Below are 16,879 nucleotides of genomic sequence, written 5' to 3' on the forward strand. Positions count from 1 at the left end.
GAATAGAAAAAAAGGTGATTGTACATGAAATTGAAAATTTATTATGTACAACTTGTTGTTTTAAAATATATAATAAAGTTAAAATGTAACTCTCTTTTCTTTCCTTCCTCCTACCCCACAGATACCTACCATTAGGACACAAATATGCATGTATTACATGTATAAAACAATTTTACATACACTTTTATATAACAGTTCTCTCCCTCCATTTCTCACTCTCTCTCGATTCTGAGTAGGACTGGAGGAAGAAGACTATGGAGTGGTTTACTTAAAGAATGGATTACAGGCTTGTTAAATATCTAGCAAGGGAAAGCCGACGTCCTAAGAGGGGGATACGGTGTGTGTAAGGCGGCCGCGGCGGCGGGACCCTGTGACCTGAAGCGAAATGAGGAACGAGGCCTCCGTTTATCTCAGGTCCAAGGGTACCGTTTCTGCTCACTCAACCTGGGAAGAAGGCCAGGTTTGCCTCCAAAAACGAGAGAACAGGTGACGAGATAGTGCAAGAAAGGACTCATTGAGTGTAAAAAAAAAAATCCCGGAAACAGAGGCCCCGGAAGTACAAACCCAGGAAGCGAAAAGTCTGGAAAGTCGAGACCCCGGAAACAGAATCCACATAGCCGATGCCCTGGAAGCGGAAGTCATGCAGAGGCGGCTCCCGGAAGTGGAAGCCAGCTACCGAGGCCCCGGAAGGAGAAGCCCGTTACCGAAGCCCCGGAAGGACAAGTCCGTTATCGAGGTCCCGGAAGTAGACGTCCGTGTTGTTCACAAGTAGGCGGTGTCTCTGACGTAAGATCCGGAGGCGGAGTTCAGGTCTTGTGGTACGTGATGGGCGGGGTCTAGCCAGGGGCGCCCTCGGATTACGTAAGGGCTGGCGGCAAAGATGATTTTAGATGGGCCTGGGGAAGGGAGGCCAAGAGGGAGCTTTGATTTCTTTATGAAGCGGCCTGCGGAAAGAATGCCCTCAGATCCCGGGATGGACCTGAATGGGGAGGCGGGAAACTCGGAACCTAACCCTACAACTTTCCTTTGATCCTTTCTGGGGCTTGGCTTTCCGTCAGCCAGAGGGACGGAGCCGAGTGGAAGCCTGGGGTGGGCGGAGAGTTTACCTTAGCACTGGGATGACCCCTCCGATGTGGATAGAAACAGTGCCCTAAGAGTTAAAATAATATTGATTGACTTTGTGAAGCCCTTGGTGCCCGAAAGGCTCCCCGTACCACCACTCCTCCTTATTCTGGAATATGAAATTCCCTGTCCCCGTCCCCCATCCTGGGGAATGGGATTTCCTTATCTTGTGTCATTCCTAGTCCTCACCCTGTTTATCTTGCAAGAATCACCGTAGGTCTCCAATCCCCATAAGAAACCTTAAAATCATCCTATATAAGTCTGGCCCTTTTCCTATACCTTTGCCTTTGTTTAGCTCCTTGCTAAATCTCAGGCCCCCTGCTTTTGTGTCAATAAAGCTCCCAATGACTACAGAGAAGGTCTAAGTAAATTCAGTCACGTTTTGAACCACCTCTCCCATCTGTCTCTTTCTTCAACATGACAGTGCTGAAACTCGGGAGTCCAAATATTAATTAGACTCCTATGATCTTCTCCTGGCCACTGGGATAAGAGGTACGGGCCCTTTTCTTTGTCCCCTTCCCCAGACCTTTCTGCTCCCACTGTCTCCCTAGCAGCAAGACCCCTGGGGTGCCCCGACACTGACAGCAGCATCTATAGTTCCACTGACTTCTGGATGGTCAGTAGGACTGTGAACTCTTGGATAAGGGGATGCCCTTACTCTGGGTTGGTCACATTTTTTTTCTCCTCTCTTCCTGGGATGTTGGGAAAAGTGGCAAGAGGCTGCTTGGAGACTGCTGGGAGGGGAATTCGGGGAGGAGATCTTAAGGAAAAGCAACTGGTGTTCCATTGTAACACAGCCTGACCTCAATGTAATCTAGAAAACTAATTTGTGAAGGGATTTTCTAAACAAAACAAGCTTAGTAACAAATTTGGTCGCCAAAGCTTGAGCAGACTTTTTACCCTGTGTTGTTCCTTCCCCTCCCCTGTGGGATGTTGGGGAGGTCGGTTGGTGGGCCTCTGAGCCTAGAAAAACTGCCTAGAAGTAAGCCTTTTCTCTCTCCCTAACCCTTTCTCTTCCTGCAGTTGGGGTCATTCTCCAAGCACTTGGGAAGGCTTGGAGGTGTCCCATTAGAGCAGACAATTACAAGACTGTCTTCCACTTGTACTGACACTCCCAGGCTCTGGATCCAGCAGTTGGAGGCCATGGACCTGGGCACACCTTCCAAAGCCCTATCTGAAAGTGTAAGTCCAATTTTTTCAATTCTCTTGCCACTAAGGAACTTGGAAAACTGTGGGAAAACCCTTCCCTCTGCACCCCAATACTCATTGTCCCCATGCCCATGCCTGCAGAATCACCCTTCTCTCCTGACCTGCTGACCACTAGATTCTTGCAGCAGGACTAACCTGAGAGTTGCTCCTAGGTTAGCAAAACAATGTGAATTTATGGATAATAATTTTGTCTTGTGTTAAAGTGTTACAGTCACCTGATTGTCAATTGGTTCTCTTTCAAGTTTTAAATACATGCTTGTGGTATGGTTATATTTCTGAATTTTCTTATATTGTATAATTTTATATTACCTATGTTCGGAAAACAATTTCTCTTATAATCTAAATGTTGTTAGATTAAGAATTATACTCTCAGATTATGAAGCTGTTAACTAAAACAAGGATTTTTGTAACCATCTAGTTATAAATTCTTATCAAGCCTATATAAACTCTTCTGTTTAGCAGAATTCCTACTGAGTAAATTTTTAAAGGACTGCTAAATTGTTATTGTGATAAGGTTAATTTGATTATATTCTTGCCTTAGGAAAAAAAAAACTGAACTTCCTCCCCAAGATAAACACCTTTTGGTACTTAGGAATTAGTGATTATTGAAAATTTTGGTCTTATGGCATTTTGGGGATTTGTGATACTTAAAAGATATTTTGCACTAACTTAACTTACATAATTCCCAGTCTTTAAGGTTTCCAACTAATTTCCTTTATGAAAGTTTAGTCATTATCCCTTTTAGCATTGGATGAATTGTGAACTTTTTTGGAAAGGGAAGTACTTTTTACAAAGAAATGCTTTGTAAAATCTTTTTTGTGTGATTCTAAAGGCCTACTAAATTTTCATTTGCAAGCTAATTTGTTCTGATAACTTAATGCTGATAACAATTATATCTAAACCTTCTGTGAGTTTTCTAAGTTTCACTCCTAGGTTGTTGTGTCTTTGGATCAGCCTTAAATACGGGCTTTTAGAGAAACAGAGTTATTGGTTTGTGCTTCAGGTATCCTAAGAAAGAGTACTCTTGTGAATGTTGATCTGAATGGTTCAGTGTCCCACTTAATTTTTAAGTGGTGAACATAAAAGGGATAAGTTAGGATCTTAGCAGATTCTGTAGGTTTTTTCATTGATCATTAAGGAATTTTGAAACTCATTAAGGAGTTTTGAAACACCTTCTTACAATCCTGGTCATTCCTTCCCCCACTCCCTTCCCTTGAGTCAAGAGGGTATCTCATTATGACTGCCACCTCTCATCCCAGATCAGATTAAGAAAAGAGAGTTTCACCCTTTTCCCTCCATGTACAAATTTACCTTCCTCCAAATGAAAAAAGAAAGGAGGGGGAAGGGGCAGCAGCTACAGCTGGAAGTATCCAGGTTCAGCACATAGCCAACAGCCCTGGGGAGAGGGTGAAAGGGGCTGGGTGAAGATAAAGAATCCAACCAATCACTGTCTGCACTCGATAGGACAGCCCATCCTTCTTTCAGTAATTTTTATATAATCTAGAAATGCAATTGATGTCATCTGAAGTTTATTCTTTGTGTTTACAGCTGAAACAATTTGGTTATCACTTATGGAAATTGTAAGTTTGCTGGTTACAGTTTTAATGCAAAAACCTAAATCTGGTACACTGATGTGTATGTATGGTGTGTATGTATGGAAAGGAGCAGTCCTCAGGCTAGTCAAAAAGTATAGCCCCAGCAGCTCTAAGGAGCTTGGTTTGAGTCATGGAGTTCCTAAACAAGGAACTTGTTTTGGTGAGAATTTGAAAATATTTAGAAATGATTTCTAGTAATTGGCTTTTGCACCAGGACAAATTTAAAATTTGAGATGTGAGTCCTGGTAAATTTTTGATTAGTGAAACTTGCCATCTGAGGTAAAAGCTCTTGGAACTATAACGAACTATGTTTTGAATTATCTGATAAATCATACAAATCCATCATAATTCAATAATCAATAATCCACCATCTGAGAGATTCCATAAGCTACTCAGAGAAAATGTGATCATTACAGCTGGAGATCTTCCTTTACAACAGCTGAGGGGACAATTCTAGCCTCTACCTAGGATGAGATCCTCTGACTCAGTTTCCGCATTGCATTCGTTTGAAAAGGAATGTTTCCCACATGAATATTCCTGAGTCTGGCTATAAGGTAGAATTGAACTACATGTCTGCAGAACCGGAGTCTGGCTATAAGGTAGAATTGAACTACATGTCTGCAGAACCGTGATATTCTATCTAGTCATGTTCTTGCTTTTCCTTTATGTGGCAAATTTCTGTAATCAAGGCAAGTGGTCAATCTGAATGGGTAGTTATTTTATACCTCAGCTGGGTAAATTAGTACTCCTGCGTAGCCATGTGAAAAATTAAATCCCTGGAATAGAGCATTCTTTCTGAATGATATGGAAATAATTGAACAAAGAGAAAAGAAGTTTGTGAAACAAAGGTACAAAGACAATGTTGAGTGATTATCCCATAGACTAAGACTGGGATATATCTGAACTACTACATTGAAGTATGTGTTTAAGATCTGGGCTATTCAGCCTAAGATTATATTCCTTTTTACATCCTTAAACAACTTAGTAAATGGGTATTTGGCCTAGTCATCTACCTGCTACTAGATAGATGTCTGTATGGAATAAGGTCCTTAAGTGTTTTGAAATGACGTTAGAATAATTGGGCATTGGTACAACTGATCAAAGGACCTACCTGCTATTCTTTAATTACTGAAACTAGATCAGAAACATCTTCAGGTTGAGGAAAAGAATTTCAGTGCAATTTTCTTAGAGGGAGATAACATGGAATATTTTTGTATTAAGGGGAAAGTCAGCTTCATTTAAAATTTGTTACTATTGTGGAAATAATACCTGTTTATACTATATGTTCTGTGTTCTATGGTACAAACATGTTTTATTATAAGCAACTTATTGATATGCACTGTTTTGGAATGAATTACTTATGGATCCTCCCAAGTCTTTTAAGGTAATTGGAGTAAATGTCAGTCTCTTATAAGTAAATTCATCAATATAACTATTGAGCTCAAGGGTAGAAAGCTTTTACCTGCAAAGTGTTGTTACTTATATTTACATGTGTAGAGTTGGATCCTCAATGCCCTCCAAAAGGAATTGGAATCAGAGTGGAAACTTTTCTTTCATGGTTGAGCTGACCTTTATTTCTTTTGTTTTTTAAAATTCTAATTTATTTATTTTTAGTTTTCAACATCATTTCCACAAGATTTTGAGTTCCAAATTTTCTCCCCATCTCTCCTCCGCCCACCCCAAGACAGCAGGCATTCTGAATATCTCTTCTCCCCCAATCTTCCCTCCCTTCTATCACACCCCTCCCTTCTCTTAATCCCATCCCCTTTATTTTCTTGGAGGATAAGATAGATTTCTATACCCCATTGCCTATATATCTTATTTCCCAGTTTCATGTAAAAACAATTTTTAACATTCCTTTTTAAAACTTTGAGTTCCGACTTCTCTCCCTTCCTCCTTCCCCACTCATCCCCACTGAGATGGCCAGCAATTCGATATATGTTGTACATGTGTAGTTATGCAAAAGACTTCCATAAAAGTAATGTTGTGAAAGACTAACTATATTCCCCTCCATCCTATCCTGACCCCCACTTCTTCTATTCTCTCTTTTGACCCTATGAGGCCTCAAAAGTATTTACTTCTAATTACACCCTCCTCCCATTTGCCCTCCTTTCTATCATCCCCCCCCACCCCTGCTTATCCACTTCTACATAACTTTCCTATAGTGTAAGATAGATTTTCATACCAAATTGAATATGCATGTTATTCCCTCCTTAAGCCAATTGTGATGAGAGTATGGTTCACTTTTTCCCTCTCACCTCCCCTCTCTTCCCTTCCATTGAAAAAGCTTTTTCTTGCCTCTTTTATGTGAGAGATAATTTGCCCCATTCTGTTTTTCCCTTTCTCCTCCCAATATATTCCTCTCTCACCCCTTAATTTTATTTTTTAGATATCATCCTTTCCTATTCAACTCACCCTGTGTCTTCTGTCTATATGTATATAATCTCTCCAACTACCCTAGTACTGAGAAAAGTCTCAAGAGTTGTAAATATTATCTTTCCATGTAGGAATGTAAACAGTTCAGCTTTTGTAAGTCCCTTATGATTTCTCTTTCCTGTTTACCTTTTCATACAATTTTTGATTCTTGTGTTTGAAAATCAAATTTTCTATTCCACTCTGGTCTTTTCATTAAGAATGCTTGAAAGTCCTCTATTTCACTGAATGACCATTTTTTCCCTGAAGTATTACACTCAATTTTGCTGGGTGGGTGATTCTTAGTTTTAATCCTAGCTCCTTTGACTTCTGGAATATCATATTCCAAGCCCTGAGATCCCTTAATGTAGAAGCTGCTGGATCTTGGGTTATCCTGATTGTATTTCTGCAATACTCAAATTGTTTCTTTCTGGCAGCTTGCAATACTTTCTCCTTGACCTGGGAGCTCTGGAATTTGGCTGCAATATTCCTAGGAGTTTTCCTTTTTGGCTCTCTTTCAGGAGATGATTGGTGAATTCTTTCAATATTTATTTTGCCCTCTGGTTGTAGAATATCAGGACAGTTTTCCTTGATAATTTCTTGAAAGATGATGTCTAAGCTCTTTTTTTTTGATCATGGCTTTCAAGTAGTCCTATAATTTTTAAATTGTCTCTCCTGGATCTGTTGTCCTGGTCAGTTGTTTTTCCAATGAGACATTTCACATTGTCTGCTACTTTTTCATTCCTTTGATTTTGTTCTATAATTTCTTGATTTTTCATAAAGTCGTTAGCTTCCATCTGCTCTGTTCTAATCCTTAAGGAATTATTTTCTTCAGTGAGCTTTTGGACCTCCTTTTCCATTGGCCAGTTCTGCTTTTTAGGGCATTCTTCTCCTCATTGGCTTTTTGGATCTCTTTTGCCATTTAGGTTAGTCTATTTTTTACAGTGTTGTTTTCTTCAGCATTTTTTGGGTCTCTTTAGCAAGTGGTTGACTCATTTTTCATGATTTTCTTGCATCACTCCCATTTCTCTTCCCAATTTTTGCTCTACTTCTCTTACTTGATTTTCAAAATCCTTTTTGAGTTCTTCCATGGCCTGAGACCAATTCATATTTTTCTTGGAGGCTTTGGATGGAGGAGCTTTGACTTTGTTGTCTTCCATTTGCATGTCTTCCTTGTCACCAAAGTAAGATTCTATAGTCTGATTCTTTTTTCAGTTTTTGCTCATTTCCCCAGCCATTTACTTGACTTGAGCTCTTTTGTCAAGGTAGATCTCTGCTTCCAGTGGGGGTGGGGGTGTACTGTCAGCTGCTCGATCCTTCACAATATGTGGACCTAGAGCTCCAGAAACAGTCACTGCCTCTGCTCCTGCTGCTGCTGTGGCTGCTGGGGGTTCCTCTGCCCCCTCCCCTCTCTGCCACCCTGGGGCTGGGGCCAGACCACTCCACTCTCCCACACTGGTGCCACAGGCTTTTTCCACTGACCTTCCAATTTGTCCTCCATGTTTCAGGGTCCTGAAGTCTGCAAACTGCCCCAGGTGTGAGAGATTCAGTCTCCCCAAGGTCTGCTCAGGTTCTGTCTATGCTGACACGGCCCACACTGGACTGTGCCTTGCCCCCAGCATGGTGTGATAGACCTTTCACAGCGATCTTCCAGGCTGTCTTGTGCTGGAGATTTGCTTCACTGTCATTCTGTGGGTTTTGCAGCTCCAGAACGTGTTTAGAGTCATTTTTTACAGCTATTTGGCTGGGCTTTGGGGCAGCACACCAGAAAGTGTGTGTTGTTACTCTGCCATCTTGACTCTGCCCCCCACACCATCCCCTACCCCCTTCCCCCCCAGTGGAAACTTTTGAGCAAATAATGATCAAAAAATCCTCTGTTCAAAGGTAAATAACAATATCATGGGGCTCTTGGTTTCTTTCTTTGTTTTTCCTCCTTTCTGACATCACTTTTAATGCTCCTTCTGTTTGGGGCCTACATATTGAACTTGACAGATTTGTGTCTCCTAGACTATGCTGTCCACCTGCAGATGGTCATGCAACAAGGATACCAGTTCTACACTCTCCTCATCCCCTGGACTCTGCTTTAGCCTCATTTTACTCTCCCCACTCCCACTCAGGCAGGGACCGTGCCTTTGTCCCTCTCCCAAAAGCATTTGGGTGGATGATGAGGCAGACAGGAGTGTTGAGGCAGAGAAGCAAGCAGGAGGCAAGATGTGAGATAAAATGCAGGGCATGACTAGCTAGAAAAGACCATGCCTTGAAGCCCTTCACCTTGGGGACTTGCCTGTGTGCTTTCTAGCTATGCTGTGTTCTGGGCCCCACCTTGAATCACTTCTGTTCTTAGCTCACTGATTCCTGATTCTCACCGTGTACCAAGGGTTCAGCCTGCTTCCTTGGAACTGGAAGTCTAATGCCTTAATTCAAATAGGGAACTCTGTGGAGTGGGCAGAGTACATGATTGCTGGGTGTGTCACCATCATGCCCAGGATACTAGCTTACTGCCCATGAGTGAAATTTTTCCTTTGAGCACTGAAAGGATATTACAGGCAGCTTCTTGGATGCATGACATCCACTCCAGCCTAGTATCTCCCCACCTCCTCTTGGGGGTCATGGTTTTTCCCTCTTCTTTCCCCTCATTGTGACCCATTTTTGGTCATTTTACTTGCTCTTATACTTGGTCTGTGCTTGTTTAAGCTCCGGGTTCAATTTGTGTCTTCTCGCTTACAGCAGCTTTTAGGATAACAATCCCTTCCCTTGATGACCCGAGTGGTTTGCCTCTCTCCACCCTGGACTCAGTTGGCACTGCATTCTGCACCCCACACTGACCCCCCCAACCTGTTCTGGCCCCTGAAGTGGAGTATTCACCCCTGTTCAGCAGGAAGCAGCTACTGAAGACAATGACCTTCACCCCTTTCCCCCCAAAAGAATTCTCCTACCTAGTGGTTGAGTGGGGAAATGATGTGGATAGAAATAGTGCCCTAAGAGTTAAAATAATATTAATTGACTTTGTGAAGCCCTTGGTGCCCTAAAGTCTCCCCTTACCACAAAACTTTCCCTTATTCTGGACCATAAAATTCCTTGTCCCCACCCCTCATCCTGGGGAATGGGATTTCTTTATCTTGTGTCATTCAGAGTCCTCACCCTGTGCCTTTATCTTGCAAGACTTACCTTAGATCTCCTGCCCCCACAAGGAAACCCTGAAACTTTCTTATATAAGTTTGACCCTTTTCCTATATCACTCACTGCCCTTGTTTAGCTCCTTGTTAAATCTCAGGCCCCCTGCTGTTGCATCAGTAAAGCTCCCAATGACTACAGAGAAGGTCTAAGTGAATTCATTCACATTTTGAATCAGCTCTCCCATCTCTCTCTTCAACACTTCTCCCTCCCCCATTCATTACCTCTAGTGATTGGGCACTGTTGGCTTCCACCAGAAGATGAGACGCTCCTGATAATTAAGGCCCCTCAACTGGTGGATAGGCTCCTGTTCAAGTGTGTGTGTGGGGGCAGTCAGTCAATAATCACTTAAGTGCCTCCTGTGTGCCAAGGACTGTGCTAAGCCCTGGGGATGCAAAGAAAGACAAAATATAATCTCTGATCTTGAGGAGCTCACAGTCTAATGGGGGAATCGAAATAACATGCAAACAAAAAGAGCCATCAGAGCATGCAAGACAGTGAGAAAAAAATGCCATCAGCTGAGAGATGGAATATTTTGTTTGAGAAATAGGAAGGAGGCTATCAGTGGATCAAAGAGTAGTACTTAGAGGAGAAGGGGATAATGTGTAATAAAACTGGAAAAGTAGGAGGTGGCTGAGCTATGACAGGTTTTGAATGCCAAACAACATTTTGAATTTGATCCTGGAGGTGATAGGGAGCCAGTGGATTTTAGAGGGGAAGAGGGAGTGACATGATTAGACCTGAGCTTTAAAGAGATCACTTTGGTGGCTGAATGGAGGATAGATTGGAATGGGGAGAGAGTGAGACAGGCAGACCCACCAGCAGCTACTGCCATAGTTCAGGAGTGAGGTGATGAGGGCCTGTACCAAGGGAGTGACATGTCAGTGGAGAGAAGGGAGTGCACATAAGAGATGTTGCAGAGGTGACATTGACAAGCCTTGGCAGTAACTTGGATATGGGGGGTGAGAGACAGTGAGGAATCAGTGGAGCTACACTCTGATCATCACTGGTCACTGTGTAGAGGAATAGATTAGAGAGGGGAAGGAACAAGCATTTAGTAAAGTGCCTACTATATGCCAAGGGGAGGCAGCTAGATGGCTCAGTGGATAGAGCACTAGGCCTAGAGTCGGGAAAAGCTGGCTTCAAATGTGGCCTCAGATGCTTTCTAACTGTGTGAACCTGGACAAGTCACTTTGCCCTGTTTGCCTTAAGCCACTAGAGAAGGAAATGACAAACCACCATAGTTTCTTTGCCAAGAAAACTCTATATGGGGTCATAAAGGGCTGAACATAACTGAACAACAGGAACAACGTGCCAGGCACCATGATGGGAGCTTTATATATAAATCTTATATGTATATCTTACAAATGCCTTATTTGATCCTCAACAATAGTTGAAACAGCAACCACTGACTTACCCAGGATCACATAAGTGTCTGATAAATACCTGAGGCTCTATTTGAACTCTTCCCTAGCTGTCAAAGATTAGAAAGAGGAGATGTTTGAGGTTGCTCTAGGTTAGGCCAGACCTTAGTATTATAGGTTCTGTACTAGAACGAAATGAGACACATGTAGGCCACTCAACCTTTAACAAAATATTTATTTAGATATAAGAGGGGAAGGATATTCAGCAGGGATGTGCATTGAACATATTGCAGATTGATCAAGGGTTGCCCATGGAGGACACTGGTAGCTAAGGCCTTATAGCTACCTGCTGCCCAGGGTGGCAGTCAGGCCCTGGCAGTGGCAGCCTAATAGTGTTCAGGTCTATTGTAACATTCTGTCCCAACATAAGGTAGAGGAGTTCAGACCCCAATAGTAGCAGTTGTCCTGTCCTGGCAAAGAAGGTATCAGTAGGACCTGGAAGATGGAGCAGGAATGGGCCTACAGCAATCCACCCCCACCCCCCAGCAGGGGTTCTCCTGGGAGCAACAGGTACATTCATGGTCCCCAGCAATAGCAGACAGTGGAGCAGCTCCCAGCAGCAGTGGGAGCCCAGTGACAGAAGAGCAGGCAGTAGTATACTCAGTGGCATAAAGCCACCCACTGTAGCCCATTGATTACTGCAGTAGACCGAAGGGTTTCTCCATTTTGCAGTTTGTACAACTTTCAACCTTTGCACAACTCCCCCAAGGGGTGGCATTGTTGGGAGGGAGTATACTTTGACAACAAGGGGGAGATGAAAGGTGATCTAATCAGCCCACACAAAATGGAGGGTGGGCATTCCTTAGATGCCTCTTATGGGACAAAAAACTTATATTTCTCCTCCCCCTCCAACTGTGGAGTTCTTAGGGAGGGAAAGATCCTGATTGGTAGGCCCAGGAACACTGTGTACGTAGTGGGAGAGGGCAGTTCTCTTTGATGAGGATCAGTGGCTATGCAGGAAGTATCATCTTTGCTGTACTGATGTTCCTGGTATCCCTTCCCAATGCAGATTAGGCTGGTTTTTCTCTAAAAATTACAAACATTCCTCAAGACTTTCTTGGCTCTCTGGACAAAGGGCTCAGACTTTTGCTGTCATTTCTTCCTAACCTGTATGCAAAAGTAACTATGGTGGTGGTGGTGGTAGAGGGGTAGTCTTCTCAGAAGTTTGTCTGGGGATTGTGCTCAAAGGGAGCTCCTCTGCTGAAGTGACTTTAGCTGTCCCTTATGGCCCATCTTTGTGGAATATCCTCTAACTATGCTTAAATAAACTACCTTTTATTAAGTGTTGAATGTCCTATGAATGTCTAATTTTCTTTCTGTTTTGAATGTTAACTACTAGGGGACTGGCCTGTGTCAGATCTAGCCCAGAACAGGGAAAAAGATAATGAATTCTTTTGGGGACATTTTGAGTTTGAGATGCCTGTGGAATATCCAATCAAAAATGTCCACTAGGCAGTTAGTGATATAAGTGATATAAGATATAGAGTCAGATGTTTTCTGTATAGATATGGGAGGTGATAGTCCCACTGGAAGCTTCCCTATTCAGAGGCCATCTGGAGGAGTGTATTTATTCTAGGTCTCATATTATTAAGATACTGATAAATTATACAGGACCTAAAGGAAAGCTAGCTGGATATTCACTGGCATTCCTGTGCCCTGTGAGGATGAGTTAGAAGGCCTGGAGAAAAGACCTAGGAGGGCAGGACCTGAGTCTGGAAATATTGACAGGCTCTGTACTGGAAGAGGGGTGAGTATGTTCTCTTGAGCCTAATAATCATTTAAGATCATTTGAGCCCCAATAAGGGCCACAGCCTGAACTAATCAGCCAGAAGCACCCTGACATAATAGACATACTTTGTTTTGTTCTCTGCTTATACCCAGAATGCCTCTTCCTGTGTCAGCAACTACAGGACCAGATGAGACTAACCAGGAGAATTCTTCCATTTGTGGCCACTAAGGACAGGATGGCTAGGACCAGACACTGTCTTGAATGGTGGGACTTTTCTTATCTTGGTATCCTATGGACATATGCTATGTAGGGGAAGCACAGATATCCTGGGATTGTCATTTCAATTGACACTTTGTCACTAATCTTATTGTATTTGCAACCTATTCAATTAAGAAAATTCCTTTCTCATGCTATTGTTAAAAACATGGGGGCTGTAATTTTTGAGTGACACAGACATCCTGAGCTGGGATTGCTCTAAATGTATAAAGGATCTTCTCATCTTGCTTATCTCTGATCACAATTATCCTCTCACTCCCATGTACATACATGTATTCTGCTAGCTTAAGGGAATAAACAATATAAATATATATTCGTACACATATAATACACACATGTACAAATATACACACTTATGTATATATACATATATGTATATGCATGTATATGTGAGTGTATGTGTATATATGTATGTATGTATACACACACACACATAAACTAGCTTGTTTGCCTCTTTTAACTAAACTTCCAAATCAACAGTTATGGTGCGCACCAAGGATGGAACTGATGGAGTAGGAGAAATAATGCTCCATGCTGATAACACTAATGGTTCAGGTACTCAGGAGTCATTTTTCCTGGAGTCTTAACTTTCACTCAGTTGGGTAAGTTCCCTCATTCCCAGCTTCCATGGAATTCCCACTACTTTGGTTGAAATCTGAAATTCCCTTTAAGCTAGCTTTTGGGGTAGGGACCAAGTCTTGTTAGATTACTCCATATTACATAGGGCCCCTCAAGGTAAGGATTGATGTAGGAAAATTAACTGAGTCGATCAGAAACAAAAATAGAAATCCAGCTAACAAGACTGCTGCCTCATATATCAAGTCATTACCAACTTGATAATCATAAGTATTGACAGCACTGGTGTCAGTTAACTAAAGATAGCCCCAAATTATGTTGGCCATGATGTAGCTCTTTTGACCAGTCAAAGTTACTTTATCTTAAAACCAAATTAAGTTTAAAGGCCAACAAAACATCTAGCCAGAAATAGGAATGTTTTCATCGTTTGTTTCTTGAGGTGGCAGAACTACTTCAGCATCACTACCTCTTTCCCCAGCAGGGTCTAATTCCCTCTACCCCACCCTCCCCTCTTGCCCAACAGCCCCAGTCTGTCTTTCTCCTCTAACCTTCACTTCTCCTCTACCCTATTCTTTTCCTCTGGGGCAGCTAGGTGGTGCAGTGGATAGAGCACCAGTGCAGGAGTCAGGAGGATCTGAGTTCAAATCTCACCTCAGACACTTGACACCCACTAGCTGTGTGACCTTGGGCAAGTTAACCCCAATTGCCTCATCCTGGGTCATCTCCAGTCATCCTGATGAATATCTGGTCACTGGATTCAGATGGCTCTGGAGGAGAAGTGAGGCTGGTGACCTGCACAGCCCTCCCTCACTCGAGACAAAGTCAAGTGCAAGTCATGTCATCCTTTCTCTGATGGTGTGGTCTTCTTTGGTAATGAAGGACGAACACACACACCTGCACATTCCTTTCCTCCTCCCTCTCTCCTTTCGCTTAAGGGTTATCCACTGTTCAGAGCTGAGCTTGCCTCCCAGCTTGCCCAGACCCTAGTAGCAGAGGCTGAGGAGGACATTAAAGCAAAAAGGAATCTTCGAATGAAAGAGGATCAGGTTTATACCATGCAGCTTCAGCAACTAACAGTTCCCATCCCAACCCAACACCCCACTCCTAACATGGTAAGGGACAGCAAACCTGGTAACTGTCACTATTGCAAGAAACTGGGGCATTGGAAATCTGAATGTAGGACTGATCTGAAGGTTATCAAAAATCAGAAACACCAGGGGAGGGGTGCCAAGACTCCCCTCAATGACCATAGAGGTGCTCTGAGCAAAAGTTGCAGGATCTGATGCCCATCTACCCCTCTCTGTCCCTTTCTCAACTAGAGGAACTGTCTGTGGTAGTGATGGAGTGCTTGGGTGCTTGTGCCCCAATTCTAAAATCACATTTCTCTCTAAAAATCACATTTCTCCCTAGCCTCAAAACACTATCCCAGGCAGTTTCCCCAGGCCAAGGACAGCCTGCCCCAGCAAAAATTGTTATCTCTCTTCCTGCTACAGTAGGCAGATGCACCTATAGAATGTATTAGTTTGAACCAGCTGTGTACTGGTGGAACTGGCTGTGTACTGGGTCATAATGACATTTACTGTTCACTGACCAATCATATGTATCCTAGACTTAGATGTACAAATACTCCCTCACATTTATCTTGTTTAACAAGACATTGATGAGAGCAGCCTGGTATTCCTTAGTCAGTCCTGAAATGATAGTTGAAAACCACACCTTCAGGTAGCACCCCATCTTGGGCTATTTCCTGATGAACTCTGTGTAAAATACCTGCTCAGTAGATACTGAAAGTTGATGTTCCTTTAAGAACTAACCACGCCTTACCCACTCCCTAATCCTGCCCTGAATTGCCTAGTCATCACATTTGGCACATGTTATACTATATAAACTTTATATATATATATATATATACTTTATAAATATACTATATAAACTTTATTTGTACCCCTCTAAGGTTGCAGGTTCCCTAAGAACTCTTGCCCGTCGAAAAGCATAATAAATCTTTATCACTTTTACCTCAACAATGCTTGAGTCCTTGAATTTTTTTTCAGACAGTCCATTCAGAGAATTCCAGTCTTGGGGTTCCTCTATTATTCCTCTATCTTTCCTGTATCTACCTCTCTAGCCCCTCCTATTGCATCCTGGGCCATCTCTAGTTGTCCTGATGAATATCAGGCCACTAGAACCAGATGGCCCAGGAGAAGAAAGTGAGGTTGGTGACTTTGCACAGCCCTCCCTCACTCAAATCAAAGTCAGCTACAAGTCATGTCATCATTTTGATGTCATGGTCCTCTTTGAGAATGAAGGACAGACTCTCCAGCCCTCATCACCCCATCTCAGCTCTTGTTGACACCAGAGCTACTCTGTCAGGTCTCGGATCCTTGCAAATTCCCCAACCCTCCTTCTTCAGAGTAATAATAGCCAATTCATGAAGGAGGATTCTAACAAGCCTCTAATTCTCTCTCTCCCTATCATTAATTGTGAGCTCTGTTTATTTGTATTTATCCTGTCAATTTGTCTGTGTGTGTCTCAGTTTCTGTATTGCTGTGACAGCATCTTACCTTCTAAGATTTAAAATACAGCCAGAGACTTCTAAGGGCTGCAGCTAGAAAAACAAACAAAGCTGTAAACGCTTTTCTTTGTGGTTCCAGGTCTGGCCAGCCTGGAGCTACTGTGAAAAGTTAGATACAACTAAAAACATCTTAGCACATTTTGGAGGTTTTGAAATTAATTATTAAGAAGTCAGAAAATTAATCATTTGGGGATTGCAGGAGAAAACTCCTGAGACTTTTTGGGGTAATTCCAGGAGCTCACCCTCCATTAAAACACCTTCACACAATCCTGATGACTCAGCATTCCCTACTCCCTCCTGGGAGCTAAAAGGGTATCTCAACATGGGGATTGTAAACAGCCCATGGGTTCTTCTTGTTAACGATCTCATTCCAGATCAGATTAAGCGAAGAGAATGCTGGAGAATTGTAGGAAAAACTTAAATCATGCTTCACCACCTGGCAAAAGGAGGGGAGGGGCAGCAATTACAGACTGGCAGTGACCCTAATTGCCCTGTGCCTCTGGGCACCTTGCGGCTCATCCCTCTAGGCAAAGCCTGGAAATATCACCCATGTTCTGTACATTCTGCCTACCCTGTCCCACCTACTACAAACTGCCCCAGGCTCAGTAAATTCTGCAGTAAATTACAGCTGTGCAGGAGGGGAGAGGTGGACAAGTAAGGCCTATAGCGAGCATTCCCTAACCCGTGCCACCAAGAATTATCTACTGGGTAGGCCCTGGCATCAGCCATCCCAGTCCCTAGGTACTGCCCTCTACCCCACCCCCCAGCACCTAGCTGCTGCCTGGGAGCC

The 16,879-nt window shown here is 42.9% G+C and overlaps 1 long non-coding RNA gene across 3 annotated transcripts; it reads left to right on the forward strand.

Moving 5' to 3' along the window:
* Positions 1 to 640: 640 nt before the first annotated feature.
* LOC140516240 (uncharacterized) lies at positions 641 to 13,252 on the forward strand. 3 transcript variants are annotated; one of them, XR_011971339.1, is made up of 3 exons: positions 641 to 818; positions 2,146 to 2,304; positions 12,818 to 13,252. It is a non-coding gene; the product is annotated as an uncharacterized lncRNA (long non-coding RNA). The 3 variants fall into 3 exon arrangements; XR_011971341.1 differs by having other exon boundaries at positions 805 to 861; XR_011971340.1 differs by lacking the exon at positions 641 to 818 and adding an exon at positions 883 to 1,614.
* The last annotated feature ends 3,627 nt before the right edge of the window (positions 13,253 to 16,879 follow it).

Source organism: Notamacropus eugenii, chromosome X (assembly GCF_028372415.1).
Source record: "Notamacropus eugenii isolate mMacEug1 chromosome X, mMacEug1.pri_v2, whole genome shotgun sequence".
NCBI classification, from domain to species: domain Eukaryota; kingdom Metazoa; phylum Chordata; class Mammalia; order Diprotodontia; family Macropodidae; genus Notamacropus; species Notamacropus eugenii.